The sequence below is a fragment of the Peromyscus leucopus genome, chromosome 9 (assembly GCF_004664715.2).
Source record: "Peromyscus leucopus breed LL Stock chromosome 9, UCI_PerLeu_2.1, whole genome shotgun sequence".
NCBI classification, from domain to species: domain Eukaryota; kingdom Metazoa; phylum Chordata; class Mammalia; order Rodentia; family Cricetidae; genus Peromyscus; species Peromyscus leucopus.
This window is the reverse complement of record NC_051070.1, coordinates 19,640,472-19,661,713: the sequence shown is the minus strand read 5'-3', so window position 1 is coordinate 19,661,713 and position 21,242 is coordinate 19,640,472.

Below are 21,242 nucleotides of genomic sequence, written 5' to 3'. Positions count from 1 at the left end.
CAGTGCATAACTGCAACTTTTGCTCCTCTTCCTCTCCCTTCCTTCTCTTTTTGTTCATGCAGGATTATCCTATGTAGCCTGGGTTGACCTCAAAACTGCACCAGGATTATAACTGTGCAACATCGTTTCCAGTGTATCTGGGTTTAGTTTTGGACTCTGTTGTGTTCACTTGAGCTGTTTGTTCTTCCACCAAAACCACACTTCTCAATGACTATAGGATTATAATAATTCTTCAAGTTAAAGTAAGGTCAGTACTCCAGCTGGGCTATTTTCTTTCAATATTATTTGTCTCTTTAGGTCTTTTGCTTTTCCTTATAAACTGTTAAATCAGTGTGTGAATATTTTCAATACTTTTGGTTTCTTGCTAGGAATTTGATTGCTTTTGACCTATACATCATGTAAAGGAAAACTGACACCTTTTTACTGTTGAGACCTTGTGTGTGAACACAGAATACCAGCTTCCCACTCATGCAGCAGATACAGGTGGATCTCTGTGAGTTCTTAGCCAGCCAGGGCTAAAAAATGAGAGTCTGGGTAAAATTATAAATGGGCATTGGATTTTAATAAATACTTCCTCTGCATCCATTGATATAATTACATAATTTTTCTTCTTAAGCCTATGAATGTGATGAATTATAGGACTGACCTTCAGATGCTGAATCAGCACACCATATTCAGAAATAATCCCATTTAATTATGGCACATACTTCACTTTATACTTTTTTGCATTTATTTACTAATATTTTCTTGGGAAATGTTGAATCTATGCTTATATCAGATATTGATCTACAGCTTCCTTTCTTGTGATGTTTTTGGCAAGTAGTTTTCTATTTGAACAATGCCTCGGATTTCATCCAAATGGATTAGCAATTACCAATGTTGTTATTTATAAAATTGTTCCTACCTAATTTTTTATATTAACCAAGTAGAACTATGTAAAGAAAACTAGCTGTGGGTTGATAGTGTAACTATCTAACAGATGCTTGTGTAGCATGCATAAGGCCCTGGGTTCATTCCCTAACACCCATAAACTGATCCCAGTGGTAAACAATTATGGAGGAGAAGGAAAGGGTGAGAATTCAAGGTCATTGTCAGCTGTATGAACCTCTCGAGTCCAGCATGGGTTACAAGAGACCCTAGCTCAAAAAACAGAACCCAAACCAAAACAAAATAAAAACTCTCCACTCCTAACCAAAACCAAACAGAACCCCATGAAATTGGATCTCGAAACCTCCATTAATGCAGAAATGTCTTTCCTTAAGGATTCTGTCTTAGTTTGGGTTTCTATTTCTGTAAAGAGATACCATGGACCACAGCAACTCGTACAAATAAAACCATTTAATTGGGATTAGTTTACAGTTTCAGAGGTTTAGTCCATTATCACCATGGTGGGACATGTTGGCATGCAGGCAGACAAAGCGCTGGAGAAGGAGCTGAGAGTTCTACATCTTGATCTGCAGGTGGCAGAAGGAGACTGTGTACTGGGTGTGGCTTGAGCATATATGAGACCTCAAAGCCCACCCCCACAGTGACACACTTCCTCCAACAAGGCCACACCCACCCTAACAAGGCCACACCTAATAGTGCCCTTCCATATGGGCTAAGTCTTCAAACACATAAGTCTATGGAAGCCATACATATTACCACAGATTATTAATGCAAAAAGTTTGCGCTTATTTTTTTACATATTCATGTTTTATGAATGTAACATGCTATGTTTAAGGTAATGGTTTTGCTCTTAACTTGCACATGCATCAAAACTGGAGTAAATCTATGTGCATTAGAAGGGGCTGCAAAGATAAACTTACATGGGCTGTCCAAAGCTAGGAATTAATGCTTTTACTTTCTTATTAGTTATCACTTGAAAAGATATTTTCACAGTAAGGTAAGAGATGCAATGGCTTTAGAGATACAGCTGCACTAAGAAGGGTAAAATATTTGATAGGGCACAACTCAGAAGTTAGACATACACTGCAACAATATGTTTGATCTGTCTTGAGGAATGATATGCACACTGTCACATTTGCAAATGATGTATCATGGCAATGTGAATACTGAAGGCATTCAGACAAATGACATGTTTTTCTATTTGTTCTACTATTTGTAGCCATTATCTCTAAGCAGTATGCCAAGAGGCCAAAGTTAATATCACAGTAGTTAGAGAAATGAGGTCCTATACGATACAATGACCTTCATTTTTATGTCTCTCCTGTCGCCAGACCTGAAATGCTCACACATAGTACAAAAATGTCACAATCTGTTGCATGCACCAATGTTAGCCTGTGATAATAGTAAGATGTATAGTGTGCTATGCATACCAGGTGCTATTCTAATGTATTACTGGCATGAACTCATTAAACTACTGCAACCACCCCAGGAGTCAGTTATCTTTTATTTTATACATGAGGACTATGGGACACAGAAAAGTTATATAATTGTGCAGTCGCTCAGCTATCAATGAGTTGAACCCAGATTAAACTCAGATGACTTAGAACTTTCTCTCAGGTGCTGTGCTAGTCAGACTTCTAATTAAAGGGATGATAAAATGCAACATCTTCAACTTTGTTCATCCATAGCAATTGTATGTGAGGGGCACAGTAAAGAAACTGCCAACATGACCACTCCATTGTTAGGGGGAAGGCTTTTATTATGAATAAGAGAGAGAAGATATTCAGAGGCACCTGAAAGAGTCCCGAGTAGAAAGAGAACCAGACTGAACATGCCCAGGGCTAGGGAATTGGGAGAGGCAAGAGAATGGGAGAGAGATACTAGGGGAGAACAATGGCGAATGCGAGAGATAGCAAGAGATAAAGGATAGAGCACAGTGGCAGAAAAGTTGATAGCCTGGTCATATGAGAGAGAGAGAGAGAGAGAGAGAGAGAGAGAGAGAGAGAGAGAGAGAGAGAGAGAGAGAGAGAGAGAATAGTAAGATCAGTGGGTTATAAGAAGGATGAGTAAATTAGATGGAGGATCCCATGGCCCGTGAGCTGGAGGGAGTTCACGGTAGAAGAGGAGGTGAGAAGGGCTGGGATATAGCATGGACTTTGGCATGTATACCAGGTACTAATGATGTTGAGGGAGCTGAGGGGTCAGCATGGGCTTTGATATGCTGATAGGTACTACGTGTATATGTCAATTAGAGAGCCATATGTTCCTTCTGCCATAGGTAAGGGAAATGACTTCTTTGGGGGGACAGAAACATGTTTCAAAAGTTTGTGAATGCTGGCTTTTATCTAATTACCAGAAACCCTTTGATAGTCCATCCTGAGCTCATTTCTGTATGTGGGGATCACCTGTGAGACCTAACAGTAATCTTGTAGCTATTTTAGAAAAATAGAAGAACACAGCAACTTTACTTATATCACTTTGAAGTAGTCTTTACATATGACTATTCTGTAAATGATTTAAGCTTCTAAAAGATTTATTAACTGGTATAATTGGGAAATCTAGAAACACCTCTAACTTTGGACACACTTGCAGCAGGTGACTCAAATGCTAGTCTTGAGATAGTCTCATTCTGTGTCTCTCACACAATTTTCTCTAGAGTGGACCAACTGGCTTGTGTGGTTCCATCCCAGCAGTTTGACATCTCAATGGAATGGTTACTTGTTTTCTATAAAGAGTCATCGTTTTAAAATCAGAATTTTAGAAGAATCTGCTTTATAATTTTGCTAAAACCTCTTTAGCAGATATTCCAAATGTTCTTCTATTCAGCTGTAAATTGCAGAAACTTTTAGAATTTGGCTTTTGGGGTATCTTCTCTCTGCCCTCGATGTAAATGATCTTGTCAGCATTATACATACATCACAGTAGTTTTTATTTTATGTGGAGCTATTTAAAATGCCCGGAGATGCTCGTCCTGATCTTTATTACACACACTGCATTTCCCATGTAGTCTGATTGCTCGCACGTCTGATCCTGACTTTGAGGTAGAAGAAGAAAGGAATTCTGGAAGAGTCAACGGTTAGATGGCTGCGTTTAAAATGAGCAGACTGTGGAGATTTGGAAAGTGCTGACTAAAGTCCTCAGCGGTGTCCTCACGGCTCTGGCTGTTGGCAGTCTCAGTCCCGTTGCCAGTGTCATGAATGTCATGGCCAGCTTTTCACACACTGGGACGTTCACAAGGGACCCTGGGTCCCCCCAGCTTTGCAGGTGTTCTAGGTCTTCCTTAGCAGGTCCCTGCCAAGCAGCGTTTGTAAGTTGTCTCAAGTACAATAACTTTGACACCATACTTAAATGAACAGATGCAGTCATGTTAGAAAATGTGTGACTAATGGTCCTGAATATGAATATCATGTATCAAAAACCCAAAATGTTAATATTTTAAAAAATTTAGGAACTATATTCGATAGTAAAATAGGCAGTAAAAGATGCATATATAAGAATGTGCACCACGAGAGGGAGATATGAGGGAGTGTGATGGTGAGGATAAGAATAATGCATCGTGTACATGTACGAAATTGTCAAAGAACAAATTTAATTTTAATTAATATCTTTTTAAATGAAGAAAAAGGACTCTAGAGAGTCTTCAGTGACTAAAGCACTTACCATGCAAACATGAGAATCTGAGTTCAAATCCCCTGGATCCACATAAAAAGCAAGACACAGTAATGCCCTTTTGTAGTCTCTGCAATCTTGCAGCAGGATGAGAGACAGAGACAGGAGAATTCCCAGACGTCTCTGGACCAGTGGCTTTGTTCTATGTAACTGAGACCAAGAGCTCCTTCCTCAAACAAGGTGGAAGGCCAGGACTGATACTTGAAGTCCTCTGACCTCCACATGCATGCCTATAATTACACACACAAACATACACACGTAGACCCACAAACCACAAACACACACACAAATACAAAGATGAAAACAACAAAATTGCTAAAAAGGAATGCATTTCCATATAACAAAAGCCATGTATGACACACCCACAAAAAACATCATACTCAATTATAACAAGTGCAAGTCTATTCTTTTTGCAAGAGAAGCAAGCAAATCATGCCTGTCATTTCCATTCAGCATCGTATTGGAAGTCTGAGTCAGGACAATTAAACCTATCTTTCTACCTACCTACCTATCTACCTATCTATCTATCTATCTATACCTAGATATAGGTATATAGATATAGATGACATATAGTATAGATATAGGTAGACAGATATATCTAAATGTAGATATAGATATAATCATACTGGAAATGTGGTTCATCAGTTTAAGAGCACTTGCTGCCCTTGCAGGGCTCTAGAGCCTGGTTTTAGCACCTATGTTGGGTGACTCAGCCCTCTTCATGTATGCATACCCACACAGACACACATACACAAATCATTAAATAAATAAAATAAGTTCTTAAAAAATTTATCATGTGGCTAACATTGTCCACTTGACAAGATCTATAATCTCCTAGAAGACAAGCCTCTAGCAAGTCTATAAGGGAATTTTCCAGATGGGTTGAGAGGGAAGACCCACCAGGAATGTGGATGGGGCCATACCACAGACTGATGTCCCAGACTCAATGAAAAAATGAGACTGGACTGAGCATCAGCACTCGTTTCTCTCTGCTTCCTGCCTGGAGGGGAAGTAACCCAGCTGCATCAGTCTCTTGCTGCTGTGCCTTCCTGACCATGACACAAAACTGTAAGGCAAAATAAACTTCATTCCTTAAAAAAATGTATCATGATGTTTAGATTCTAAGGAAAATGGAAAATGTCACAGAAGTGAAGAAGCATAGTCATTAAAATTTTGATCTAAAATAAAATGTAAATACACAAGTTAATGTTTATGTATGCTTTTAAATAAATACAGACTCAAAGTTTTAAAAAATACCTAAAATTTATACATATAGTTAGTAATTAGATGAAATAAGCTAAAATATTAATACCTTTATTATTCATTCATGAGCAAACAAGTGGTTTTAGCATCTCAGTATATTTATTGTAATTTGAAAATTGTATACAATAAAGGATTATTATTGTGACTATCTCTAATAAAGATCAGTCACTTTCAGAAACAGTTTTGAATAATATAGAAATCATGAGAATAAAAATTAGGAAAAAGATTTGACAACTAAGTCAGTGATGAAATCTGTTAGCACAGATGAGGGTAGTGACTGTGACGGCTAGTCTTTGTTGTCAATTTGATATACTTGAGAGGAAAAAGCCTCAACTACAAAACTGCCTCTATTAAATTGGCCTGTAGGCCTGTCTGGAGGGTCTGGCCCACTGTGGGCAGTTCCATCCCTAGGCAGGTCAGCCTGTGTGACATAAGAAAGACAGCTGAAAATATGCTAAGCAGAGAGGAAGCCAGTAAGCAGTGTTCCTCCATTATCTCTGCTTCAGGGATTCTTCCTCAAGATGCTGCCTTGATTGAGTTCCCGCCTTGGCGTTCCTCCACACTGACTGTAACTTGTAACTTCTCCCCAAGCTGCTTTTGGTTATATTGTTTATGACAATAACAGACATCAAACTAGATCAGTGCTAGAGGTAGGGCAAGATGGAGTGTGCCAGGTTCTAACTTCCTTTCAGAAGTTGTAAATGTAAAAGAAAGAGGGAAAATCCAGCAAAATTGTATCATATTAACTAAGAGAACCATAAAGTATTTAATATCAAGTATTACAAGAAAATTGCGGCAGAGCATCAGACACAAAAACCTGATGGCTTTGTGCTATGCCACACTGCAAAGTCAGCACAATGCCATGCATATTTATTCATGCATTTTCTTAGCTGATAAACATTCATCCAAGTAAGAATCACACTGCCCTGTACTTTTCTACATACTGCATTTCCTTGTTGGTAAAAAAGAGCCGCACTGATGTGCCTAAGGTGAGCGTTTGGACTCCGGCCAGCCCGGTTTCATATCTCTGTGTTCCTCCCCTGAGCACTCTGCGCAACTGCAGATCGCTGTTCGCTTCTCTAGCCTGTCTCTCCAGTGAGACAGCTAACGTTATTATCTAACCTAATTATCAGATGGTAACAACTACCTCAGAGACCTAACACAAAAATCAGGAGACTAGATACAGAGGCACCGTCCCTTACACATAATAACCTTGCCGCAACTTTGATACAATTGTTCTTGCTGTTTCCTCATAATAGGACTGAGGTGTCTTGAATTTTTTTAAGAAGTGGCAGAGGCCGAGTCTTGATCCTCGTGTAGTTTTCAAAATATTTGTGTTTGTAAAGTAGGATTTTAGTCACTGGTTGATTCATTCCCTCTGCAAACATTTGTTAAGGCCAACCATGTATCCAATAGTATCCTAGGAAATAGAAGGGTAAATTAGATACTGGCCTTCTAAGAAGCAGATGGAGAGATAAACATTCATTTCCAGTGAGTATGGCAAAGCAGGTACCTGGATGCTGACAAAGGTACCAGCTGACTCCTAAGGAGCTTGTGGGTATGACGCTCTGCTCAGGTGTTGGTGAAAAGGGCACCAGAAAGTTACTTCCCACAGTCAGAACTAACATCAACTTTCCAGTCTATGAATTGATACAAGTTTCACATGCTTTAGCAAATATGCTCTTTTTTATGTCATCCTTACTCCTAACTCATGACTTTCTCTGGGAATTTTAAATATAAGCAAAACCTTTCACATGCCATACAGAAAAAGATCCAGCCATCTTCAAGTATGTTTTATGAACATATCACAAATTCTGCTCAAAGAAACTTTCCAGTCAAGTGAATTTTGGAAATAAGTAATTGTATTATTCAGGGTTCTCTAGAGGAACAGAATTTATAGAATGTGTGTGTGTGTGTGTGTGTGTGTGTGTGTGTGTGTGTATGTGTGTGTGTGTGTGTACGTATTTATTAAAATGGTATATATGGTTTTTAACCTATGGGTTGTGACCCTTTTAGAGGTCAAATGACACTTTTATTTATTTATTTGTTTGTTTGTTTGTTTGTTTATTTTAGGGGTAGGATGGAGGAATTGTTTGACTTTATTTTAAGACAAGTCATAAAAGCTGCTTCGGATCTGCCAAGGTAGATGGCAAATCCATTTAAAATACAATAGCAAATGACTCTTTTATAGGGTCTTACATCAGATATCCTACATATCAGATACTTACATTAAGATTCATAGCAGTAGCAAAATTATAGTATGAAGTAGCAATGAAAATAATTTTACTGTTGGAGGTCACCAGAACATGAGGAACTCTATTAAAGGGCCACAGCATTAGAAAGGTTGAGAACCACTGGATTACAGGCTGTGGTCCAGTTAGTCCAACAATGACTGTTTATCAATGGAAGTTTCAAGAATCCAGTAGTTGTTCAGTTCACAAGGCTAGATGTCTCAGCTAGTCTTCAGAATACCCCAGAGTCCCCAAGAAGTAGGCTGTGATGGCCATGAAGGAATGAACTTGTCAGGGAAAGTAAGAGTGAAAGCAAGCAGGCAAAGAGAGAAACCTTCCCTCTCCCATGACCTTTATATAGGCTGCCACTAGAAAGTGTGGTCCAGATTAAAGGTGGATCTTCCCACCTCAAAAGATCTGGATTAAAAGTGGGTTTCCCCACTTCAAATGATTTAATTTAGAAAAAAAAATCTCTCATAGGTGTTCCCAGCCCCTTGGGTTTTAATGAATTCCAGATGTAGTCTAGTTGACAACTAAGGACAGCCATCACAGGAATGTTTTTACCTCCTAAAATATCATCATGTTGGTGACATTTACAGGCTCTAAGAAGGCTTGTTTAGATTTTTAACTTGGACTTTCTCAAATAGCAAGAACAATTAAAAGTAAAAACCTAGCTGCGAGTCCATTAATGATCTGAGGCTTGTGGACTTCTGTGAAATCCTGTCTAATTTTCCAGGCAGACCTCTGTATGTTTTCGGAAATGTCATTTTTTAATGCAGAGAGACCTGGGAGGGATGATACTATCTGTGATAGTTTGAGGATCTTTCCAGTGGGCATATCCTAAGCTTGGCATGGCGGAAGTAACAGCAGGACAAGCCGAGAAGTTAAAATGCACAGTGTACAGCAAGAAACATGGCAAGGGCTGAGGAAGACGTCGCCGTGGAGCACGGAGGTTAGTCTGGTGAGAACTCAGGTCATTTGACTTTTCTACTATGAGGTAAATGTTTATAGGGAAACGATTGACTGATGAAAAGGCATGCTCTCGGGACAGTTCTCCCTACCCTGGCTGTACTCCTTTGCAGTTGTGTTCATTTATTAATTTTTCTAATTGCTTTCAAATTAGAATTTCCCGGAGGTGTGAGACAGTCCATTAAACCATTTGACAGCTCAAAAACTCTACTTCTACACGGAAAATATAAAAGGCTTGAATAGGGAGAGGGCTCAACAGCCATGCTGTGCAATGTACTCCAGGGCGAAATCCCACGGGCCCTGGGATTGAGAGAAGTGTTGTGGTACACAGAGAGAGGAGACCCAGATGCTGCGGAGAGTGCTCAGGGCAAGCGACAATGAGGGGCAGAAGTGTCCAGACATCTGCTTTCTCTCTCTTTCTAACACCCAGACTGTACACTGCACATCTCTGTGTCCTTACACTACAGTAACAAAAAAAAATTAACTAAGGTTTACTTTTTAATTAAATGTAGCACCACTTAGGAAGATGTATACTAATCTGAGGCCAAATCTGCCACCCTCAGCTTTACAAGATGCTGGCCCCAGCAGAGCCCGTAAAGCTCTCGATAAGAGCGGCGAGGAGCAAGGTGCAGGTCCCTCAGCGATAACCTCCTGACTCCAACATTATAGGTCTTTCTGCTGGAATTGAGTTCTACATCTTACTCGATGGGTTATTGTCACAGATGAGTAATGAACGCACCCTGCCGGAGTCCCAGGGTGCAGAAGGAGGTGGGTCAGGCCATGAGGAGGCCCAGCTGCAGGCCCGGGGCAGGCAGATAAAGGGAGACAGACCCGTTAAAGGTACAGGGCCACCGGTGACTGCTCCAGACCAGCCGCTGGGAGCAGCCTGGGGCTGAGCCTGCTGGCTGGGGCTCACAGCAAGTGCATTAATCACAATGCTCCCTGGGCTAATGGGCAGTGCAGGGGCAGCAGCCCAGGCTAGCAGAACAAAGGCAGAGTGTGATGAAGAGGGCACCAGTTGGGAGTTACAGTGTTGGTTTTCAGAGGTCGAAATGAAACAAATGACAGTTACCAAGAACACAAATTGCCTGCAGAGGAGAGAATGAGGAACACTGTAAGGCTATTGTTCACTCTTGCTGTCCTGCGAGGCGTGGGTCTGGACTTGGTTCCTTTGGTTGTCTGATTCCCCTGCAGCCTCCTAAGGACCTTACAGTGACAGATATCCTTTTTAAGGAAGAAGGTTGTAGGCACCACACAACTTCTAGTATGATGCCTTCTACATTTATGGATATAATTTTTTAAATGATGCTTCAGGTAATTCCAGGACATTGAATTATGCATTTAAGGTCTTTGAATAGAATGCATTTAAATTGTAATTGAATTGTTTGTCAAAAGCAGCCAGATTAGTCCATTTGCGTGCATTTGGGGGCCCCGTGTGACTGTTTCCTCCTCAGATTCCTGAGATGGGATAGGTCTCTAGGCAAGCACAGCAAAATTTCAGAGCCAAAATTGAAAATAGGTGGCCTAACAATTTCTCTTGGCTGAGGAGAGTGCCTATGTTTATGAACAACCCTGTAGACACGGGTGAACCAATTGGCATCTTCTCTTAGATTTTTTTAATAACACTGTGTAATTAATTGGTAGTCCTTGCCAGAAGAAGAAGAAGAAGAAGAAGAAGAAGAAGAAGAAGAAGAAGAAGAAGAAGAAGAAGAAGAAGAAAACACTCTTGTAGTCCCCTTCTGTGAAATAATAGCCTCATACTTGTTCTTATAAAGTTTTAAATTAGCAATTACGGCGAGGACTCAGTGGGTATAGTGCCTACTTCTCAAGTCAGAGGACCCTTGAAGAAGCCAAGCATGGGGTTCAATTTCTGTAACCCCAGTACTGGAAGGGAAGAGAGAAGGTAGACACATCTCTGGAGATCACTACCCTGCCCCCAAGTCTAGCCCAAATGGGTTTAATGAAAGACCTTGTCTTTTTTTTCCCCTGTGGCAAAAATAGGGGAAATATAATTAACACTGATCTCTGGCCTTCATGAGTGAGCATATTCTCATACACCATGAAGACACAGTCAGACAGACAGACAGACAGACATGCACGCACATTTTAAGTCAGAATTTCTTGGAGAAAAAAAGAAGAGATTAAATCACTCAGTACACCAAGCAATCAGTCCTACGTAGACAAGCAGGAGGGCCTGAGTGTCTTCCCTGTTAAACTAAAAGTAACTCATGAAGGGGCTGGCACCAAGTGACATGGTGTGATGAGCTTTGGTCTAGCCAGTCACTGGGACCAGAGACAGGATGGTCTCCTGCATTTCTATATGAATGCTTAAATTATGTTAAAGACCAATGGCCTGGAATTGCTATGTTTTCACTTTGTGATTCAGGCCTGTTTTGTAGTATCATACTGCGCCCCCCTCCCCCGCTTCCCACCTACAAATCTGATGCTGATTACAGAGAGAGGCAGCACATCAGGGAATCAAGTTAAATGTCAGCAACCAGTTCCACTTTGCCAATCGCTAATTGTTGGGCCTTTGGCAAGTGGTTCCATTTGGTAGTAGAAGGGACCTCTTCTCATCTATAAAACACAGACTTGGCAGTAGGGTTTTTATTGACTCCTTGTTCATTACACTCAAAGATAATTAAATTAATTTCTTTTTCAAATGTCTCTTCTTGCCTTTGAACAAGAGATAATCCCAGGTGAGAAAAAAAAAAAAAACTACTATGAAATGAAATAGGCTAACTATTCCAACAGACTACTTACAGTAAGTCCATAGCTACACTATATGAGACGAAGCAGCCCTGTGTTCTAAATATAGGGAAACTCTAGATTGTGAGATAGACCAGCAGTAGCAAACACACACACACATTTTTATAGTTTATGGCTGCTCATTTGCAGAGAGGCTTTCTTATGACTTCCTCTCGATGCCTATCTTGTTTATTATTGCTTCCTTACTGACTGAAGTCTGACCCTTGCTCATCATTATAATATATTGACCTAGGACTGAAGCAGACCAGCCTCCCTCTGCATGGCCTAGGTATCAGTGTGTGTAGTATGTACAGAACCACCCCGCCGTTGGGGGTGCAGAACCCTCCTAAATCCTCAGACACCATCGGGGTGGGTACATTTGAATTCCATGGTCCTGGAAACAGAGCAAGTGAACCAGGGATATAACAGTTGCTCAAACTTCTAAAAAGTCTGTGCTACCATTTAGAGTAGATTAGTGAATTCCACTTTGAGACAGGAAAGAGGTGAGAAAAGGAGTATATCACAATTTGAAAATCAATTCTGCTAGTTAACCTTCAACCCTGGGTAGTACCCTGTAGGCTCAGGTCAAATAGGTATTTATGGATGTTTTTCTGAATGCTAATAGGTAGGATAATCATAGTATTATATTTTTTTAGATCTTAAAATAATCACATTGGCTTCAGATATATAGAAAGTTCACAGTTTCTAAAACCCTGAGGTAAAAATTAATCATAAGACTGTACATAATCTTAAAATACCAATTTGGTCTAAAGATACTGACCATGGAAAAACAAAAGGAAATGTTATTGAGCTCCAGAGCATGCTTTATAATGCATTAAAGGCTGATAGAACACATAGGCAAGTAGTAGAAAACTCCATCATGAATTAAAGACTGTTGGGACAGTTCTAATCACAGAGAGCATGTGTGATTATTTCCTCACTATGTAATGAAATAATTCCAACAACTTGGTCTTTTGAAATGAGATTCTCTTTTCAGAATTTGCCCTGGCTTGGGCCACTACACAGTTCTATGCATTTAAAGCACAGCTTAAAAGAAACCAAGTTCTTGTTAGAATTTAAAACACAAGGATCCATTTCTGCCCAGCAGTCTTGTTGCCGTGCATTCCCTGAAGTGTATCCCATCTGCTTTGGGGAGCTCTCATTGCAATATGCAGTGATTGCGGGATAAGCACACCACTTTCCTGTCAATACTTTCCTATTAGCCTCCTGGATCCATACATCATCATCTTGCTGGCCTGCAGTTTGCTTATCTTTGTCTCTGAGGCTGCCTTTGATTTATCTAACACCCAAGCTAATGAGGCATAGAGCCCAGGGTGGCTCCAAGGATAATGCACTTCTGTATAAAAATGCTTAAGGAAGGATCAAGTGATAATCCATTCTAGACTAAAAGGCCTAGCCCTTCAACAAATGTTGTATTTCTTAATCGCTAAACTAAGACCATAATAGTCTCCCCCTTAAGCTACTGCCATCAGTAAAACCGTATACCCTAACTACACACAATTTACCAAAAGAACAGAAATTGGATTTTAATTTGTGCTTCAAAAAAAGCCAAAAAATACCTTCTATCTTAGCAACAGTTATCACCATTATTTGACAGCATTCTTATGCAAGAATAAGTTAGCTTTAATATTTAATTTACAGTAATAGTTTTATATTCCCACACTGGGACCTCTGTTTTTCTAAAGACAAAAATAACAGAAGCTACAATGTTACTGTGGCATGGATAAATCAGGCTAGCTATTTCAATAATGGAGGTAATTACAAAGTGTACATATCTGAAATTTACCAAGTGGTTAAGGTTGTTTAATTAACATAAAAATTTCAATATCAGCCAGTGTGTTGGTATCACAAAAGCAGTGTTAAAAATGTATTTTAAAATAGTAATGATTTTTGTTGCTTAAATTATACACATTTTAGCCATAGAACCACTTTTCATTGGTACACAATGCGTTTTACATTCTTAAAACTACATAGATAACGCAGCCTAAAGAGGCAAGAGGTTTAACTTGGTCAATATAAATAATCAACATCAAAATGTAAGCCTCAAATATTTCTTGTAGAAATAATAATGCTTACATGGGATAGCACAGAGATAATTCACGCATCTCTACGCCTTCTTTTTATTTTTTCAACTTAAGAGACTTAAATCCTTGGTGTTGAGGTTTTCTTGAAGTATTTTGCTTCCTCTACTAGTCATTTTCAAAGATAAATAAGATGCAGTCAGTCTTCCCTTTATGAATCTTTGCCAATACTAAACTAGCAACTACTCTACTTAAAAGTAAATATGAGAGAAAGAAAGAAGGGAGAGGAAGGCGGGAGAAGAAAAGGATGGAGAGGAAATGGGTTAGGAAAGAGGGGAAAATGAAAAGAGGATGGGAGAGGAGGCAGGTAAAAGGGGGGAGAAGGACGAAGCCATTCTGCAAACAGATTGCCGCAGAAGTCCCCAGAGAAGAAAGGCTGCTGTGCTACCTTGGCGCACCATGAAAACCCTTCGCCCACTGCTCCGCGCTATGCCCTTGAGGACCCAACCTGGGTAATAAGTCCCTTTATTGGTCACTAACCAACGTTATTGAGAACCAGGGTGGAATTTAATGATGTGACATTATTAGGAATTGTTATTGAGATGTAAATGATCTTTGGCTGGTTTATTTAAGTCACATAAAGAACCTAGTTTAGAATGAAAATTACTTATTGATTATTAGAGCAATTAACTGAATAAATTTTAGTGCTGGTATTAACATTTTCCCAAAGTCTGAAACTGTTGCTACTGGAACTCAGCAGCACACTTAATTAGTCTGGGACTCAACGATTATCTCCTTTGAAAGATTTACCCTTAAAGAAAAAAACAAAAACAAAAACACTAATCAGCAAATTCATTAAAAAAATCTGGAGTTTGTTTTAGTAAAAATACCTTTAAAGTTGGTTAAACTGAATCTGTTTGGTAAGTTTTCTCTCTCCTTTCTTACTACTGATGAATATCAGTCAATGAACTGATCAGTCAATTACTCATGCCATTTTTCTGTTGTTGCGATTCTTTCTTTCATTCTTCATTTTAAAGATAGGCTCAATTCCTAGAAGAAGACCTTCATCTGAACGTATCCTTCTATCTATGACTCTCAGGAGGTGCTGAGGATGTGTACAAATAGCCACACAAAGAGAAGCATGGAGCTGGTGAGATGCACAGTTCAACACCCAATCTTTGAAATTCGCTTTGAATATTCTAAACTCATAAGCAAAGTTGCCTTCTATTTTATTGCAATTGGCCTCATCCCACGGCTCCTGTCCACCATGGTGCTGTGCTGAATACCCTTCAAATGGAATTTCTAATTGGCCTAATTTGTTAACCAGCATTACTATTGTATACTCTTAATGATGCACTAATGCCCGAGTGTATAACTTGAGCCACATTATTGTTTTAGTTTCTTGATGCTACCCTAACAAAGTGGCTTTAAGAAAATAGAAAGTTTCTGTATGCTCTTGGGGCTAGATGTTCAAAATCAAGATGTCAGCAAGACTGTGCTGCCTCAAAGTTCTAGGGAAGAATCCATCCTTGCTTCTTATTTTCTAGTAGCTCCATCAATTAATACACCTCCCTCTTCTGCTTATAAATACATCTCTCCAATCTCTGTGTCTTTCTTCAGATTGTTGTACTCTCCCCTTTTTGTCTCTGTCTCTCTGTCTCTGTCTCTCTCTTTATATATCTCTCTTTCACTATCTTTCTCTCCCTCTGGGTGTTTGTGTGTGTGTGTGTGTGTGTGTGTGTGTGTGTGTGTGTGTGTGTGTGTCTCATTCTTTCCTTCTAAGAGCACCAGTGATTAAATTCAGGGGCAATTCAAGTGTAATACAACTTCATATTGACTTGATTACATCTAAAAAGATCTTGTCTTCAAATAAATTCACATTCAAGAGTACTAGGAATTAGGATTTGATCATATCTTAGAGGGCACAATTTAATCCACTGTAGCATAAATCATAACTGTCTTTCACTACCTGTTTCTTTAGTAACAGCTACCATTTAGTAAATGCCTAATTCATGTCAGACATGTTGAAAGCCCATGTAAACTTACAAAGAATAGATACTATGTTTTTGGAATTTAAGAAAAATACAATTACATCACTTCTCCCATCCCTTTCTCCACTATAATCTTTAATGTACCTGAACAAACTGAGCTTTAGATACTTGGCTCAAGACCACAAAGCTTATGAGGATTGAGTTGGTATTTATGTCAAAATATTTCTGTTCTTTTCCCTATGTGTCTCCATGAGTTTAAAGGCATCTATAAAGTGCTTCAACTTTTTTTCAATAGACTTACTTTTAAAATTAAGGTTATTAAAATATATGTAAAATGTATAACTGAAGAGAAGAGATAATTTAGTTGACATAACAAGTGAACCTTACATTTTGTGACTAAGGATCCAAAAACTTAGAGGCTTTCAGGAAGAGGATGGATATTACCACGTGGTAGATGAAATATGCAGCTCCATCAAATGTCTGGTTTTGTTGTTCCAATGTTACTGCATGTTTCTGAAGAGATATCTGTTAAAGGACACTCATGAAAACAGACCACTGAAATTTCTCAGGAGGTTCAGGTACCTGATCACATTATTTTGGAGTGGTCTTGTGGTGCTTATTTTTGAGATGGGTATTTTGTTTATGTTTGTTAATTTTCTATAACTATAGCAAATGCCTGAAAAAATAACTTATGAAGAGAAATGTTTGTTATGTTTGTTTGTTTTGTTTTGTCTTGTTTGGGGCTTACAGTTTGACAGTCTGAAAGTTCTAGTCCATGCTTGGGAGGATACTGTTCTTAGGCTTTTGGTGGAAGAGTCAGGTGGTAGTAACAGCTAAGACATGGTAAAATGAAACTCTTGGTCTAATGACCAGGAAGCAAAAGAGAAACAAGAAGCTGTGATGTCCCCCACACCTCCAGCTACCTAAAGTCCTCCCATGAAACCTCCAGAAACATTCAGCGTCACCATGCTGGGGACCAACCCCTCAGACTTAGAGGGCCAATATCCCAAACTCCAGAAGTTTATATTAACATTTGTATAAGATTTTCAGAGTATTTTAGTGTAAAATTGCTAATTTGATATTATGTTTGCTGAGGCGTGAAGAACTCTGTGAAAATAGAGCTTAACTCTGTCTCCAAGAAACAGACAGAATGAGATGATTCAGATGTTAAATTCATGCAGCTTTAAACACCTAATTTTTGCTAAAGATGCTAAAAACACACATTGGAGAAAGAAAACTCAGTTCAATGAATGCTGTTGGGAAAACTGAGTATCAATATGTAGAAGAATGAAACTAGATTCACTATATCTCACTTTGAATACAAACACATCTAAAGGGAGCAAAGAACTTAATATAAGACCAGAACTCCTGTGACTGCTGTAGGAAGAAGTAGATGACACTCTAAGATATAAGCATAGGCAAGGCCTTTCTTTATAAGATTCTACTTATTCAGGAAATAAAGCCAACAAATAACAAATGTGATCTCATAAAATTAAAAAAGATTCTCTACAACAAAAGAAACAATTTAAGAGACAGCTCACAGAATGGGAGAAAATCTTTGCAAACTATATATATATATATATATATATATATATATATATATATATATATATATATATATGTGTGTGTGTGTGTGTGTGTATACATATATACATATATATATACAGGATTAATAACTAATAAACAAAGAACTTTAAAAACTAAATAACAACAAACTAAATTTAAAGTGAGAGGGGGCTGGAGGGACAGCTCAGTGGTTGTAGTGCATAATTTTCTTGCAGAAGATACAACTTTGATCTCAGTACTGATGTTGAGTAGTACCCAGCTGCTTGTAACTATAGCTCAGAAGCACCCAACTCCCTCTTCTGGACTCTGTGAGCATTTGCACTCACATGAGCACATATCTAGCCTCACACACATAGACACATAATTTAAAACATAATTCATTAAAAACAAAACACAAATAATTAGTTAATTCAATCCATTAATGGACCAATGAACTAAACAAGCAATTCTCAACATATGACATACAAATAGCCAACAGACACATGGAAAAAATGTTCAACTTCACTAGCCATCGGAGAAAGACAGATTAAAAACTGTATTGTGAGTCTATGTTTCTCCAGCCAGAAAGGAAATCATTACAAAAAAAATGTTGTCAAAGATATGGATAAGAGAGAACTTTTTGCACATTTGGAGGGACTGTAAACTAGTCTGGCCACTGTGGAAATCAGTCAAGGTTTTCTCAAAAATACTATAGAACACCCTCCACTGTCCCACTCCTGTGTGTGTGCACATGACGAGTCCAAGTCAGCAGATTACGGGGAGACTCGCACATCAATGTTTATTGCATCACTAGTCACAATACCTAACTTACAGAATCAGTACAGGTGCCCAACAACAGACGGTGCATAGGAAAGTGTGGCAAAAAAACAGAATGGAAGTTTCTTCAGCTATGAAAAAGAATGTGGTTATGTTGTCAGAGTGCCGCTGGAGATAATCATAGTAAGCAAATTCAATCAGTTGTAGAAAGACAAATACCATATATTTTCTGTCATTTGTGGCTCTAGGTTTTTATATAGATACATAAAATCGTACACACATAGGCATCCACACAAGTATATGACATGACCATCAAAATAAAACTGTGAAGGAGAAACAAAGGCAGCCCACAGGTGTGTGGGAGTGTCTTCAATGCTGTGTGTGTGTGTGTGTGTGTGTGTGTGTGTGTGTGTGTGTATAGATGAATTTCTAAACAGTCTTATTAGATAAGAAACACAGAGCCAAATATAGGAGTGAAAGCCATAGAGATCAGAGAAATAGTGATAGCCACCAGGTAACTATTAACCATGTGCCATAGCTTTTCCAGGAGAGAACTGAACTAGCTTCTTTCTGTCTAACCTGAGCCTTTATTGCCTTGCTGTCCTGCGTTCTCATTGGCTCTTAGCCCAGCCACCTCACTTCATCATTGCCTGTCTGTATAGACCTCCAGGTCTCTATGGTTGGTACTGGGATTAAAGGTGTGTGTCAGCCAGGTGGCGGCGGCGGCGGCGGCGGCGGCGGCGGCGGCGGCGGCGGCGGCGCACGCCTTTAATCCCAGCACTCGGGAGGCAGAGGCAGGTGGATCTCTGTGAGTTCAAGGCCAGCCTGGTCTCCAAAGCGAGTTCCAGGAAAGGCGCAAAGCTACACAGAGAAACCCTGTCTCGAAAAACCAAAAAAAAAAAAAAAAAAAAAAGGTGTGTGTCACCATGCTTGGCTGTGTCCTTGAACACACAGACTCTGCCTGCATGTGATCAGATTAAGGGTGTGTGCTACCACTGCCTCACTTTTTTTTATGGATGGCTATCTATGTCCTCTGATCTCCAGGCAAACTTTATTAACATACAAATAAAATATCACCACATTTCAGCACAAATAAAATATCAGCGTGTGTGTGTGTGTGTGTGTGTGTGTGTGTGTGTGTGTGAAAAGCTTGAAAATAAGAAACTCTTTTACTGTTTATTAAACAATTGACAAATACAATATGATATTTTAATTAGACTTAGCCCTTATTTAAGTTATTATTAGTGAAAATGACCATTTAAAAATTATATTTCTCAGGCATTTACAATGAATTTTTGCCCATTTGTGTCCTTAGTATTTTTGTGTGGGGAATGTGACAAGGATGGTATGTTTTTTACCTCCTAATAATTTGTAAGGTTCTTTTATACATTATAAGTATATTAAGCATTCATCTGCCATAATTTTGGTATTTTCTCTACAAACTTACCTTTTTCTTTGACTAAAGAGCATTCATATTAATCATTCCTTTTTATTTTATTAAGACAGTCTCACATAACACAGGGTAGCCTTGAATTCCAACCAATTATGTAGCCCACAATGACCTTGAACTCCTGGTCCTTCTATGTCAACCTTCCAAGAGCTAGAATTACAGGCATGCACTACTATACCCAGCTTTCTGCTTTAATTTTTACTAATCAAAATTGTTATTGTCTTATTCCTTTATGCTTCTCTTTTTAGGTCAAATTTTAAGAGTTATTCTATACCTTAAGATTAGGTAAGAGTTTTCAGTTCTACTTATGTAATTTTTTTTAACATTATCATTATCACCATTTTATTCACAATTATTATTATTATTATTTTTGTTTTTTTGAGACAGGGTTTCTCTGTGTAGCTTTGCACCTTTCCTGGAACTCACTTGGTAGCCCAGGCTGGCCTCGAACTCACAGAGATCCGCCTGGCTCTGCCTCCCGAGTGCTGGGATTAAAGGCGTGCGCCGCCGCCGCCGCCGCCGCCGCCGCCGCCGCCGCCGCCGCCGCCGCCGCAGCCGCCCAGCTTATTCACAATTATTACTTCACATGCTTACAATTAATCCATGTGATTACTTTGATCCTAAAGTCTTCATTCTGCCTAAGAATGGTAAGAAATACCATTCTCTCTGTGTAAGAAAAATCATGAGCCAGACTGGAGAAAAATGTCAGAGCTGTTGCTGCAGGGTCTCCCTGACTCTCAGGTTCTGTGGCCCACATTAAGTAATATGAGCTAAAAACTAGAGTCTCTCAAACTGTATTCCTCATGCCTCTATGTTTCCTTATTATCAAGCTATAGAGTATTGTACCTGTCACTAATACTTCGAAGGTTTTGCCTATAATACAATTATACTTTGATAAACTCATTCAGTGGGGAAGAGTGCCATGAGGTGTTTATACCAAGGCTGACAGCAAATCATAAAAGGTCAGCACAGCCCCTCTGCACATGGAGGCTACTGTATCAGCTGATGATAGCATTAATATTACTCTGGATTAAATATGAGGAATAAATGAAATGATTCATGTAAAGTGAGTAAATGAGTCCCATAAGTGTCATAGTTGGTAACAGTGATGTTATTAACCTCTCTTAAGGTCTGGGATAACTTTCACTTTGAAAAGTTTTCAGGATCTGATAAATTGGGACCAATTTTATATTTAAATCACTGTGCTGGTCCTGCTCCTGGTTGGAGGTTAGGTCTCAAAGAAACCCCCAATAAATGGTTAACTGAGGTGCCTACTGAAATATCAAAGAAGAGGCCACACAGCTCTCCCAGGATCGCTCAGTATCTATGGCTCCTCCCAGCGCTTCTCACCCTGCCCCTTACCATAAACCTCTCCAGTCCAGGGTCTGGGCTTCCCTTCCCTCTGATTCCTATATAACCCAGAGGTTTGCTCTATACGCCCTCTTGGCCTCTAGGTCAACTCCTCTCTTGGCCTCCTCTCCTCTTCCTCTCTCATTCCTTATCTCTCTCTTCTCATGACCTGGTTCAGTTTGGATCCTTCCACATGCCTTTTGCTGTTCTCTCCCTCATATCTACAATAAAACCTCCCCACCATACCTAGGAGCCATCATGGGCTCACTTTCAACCATATGGAACAGTGTCATTTCACTTAAGGAAATCGGAATTTCTA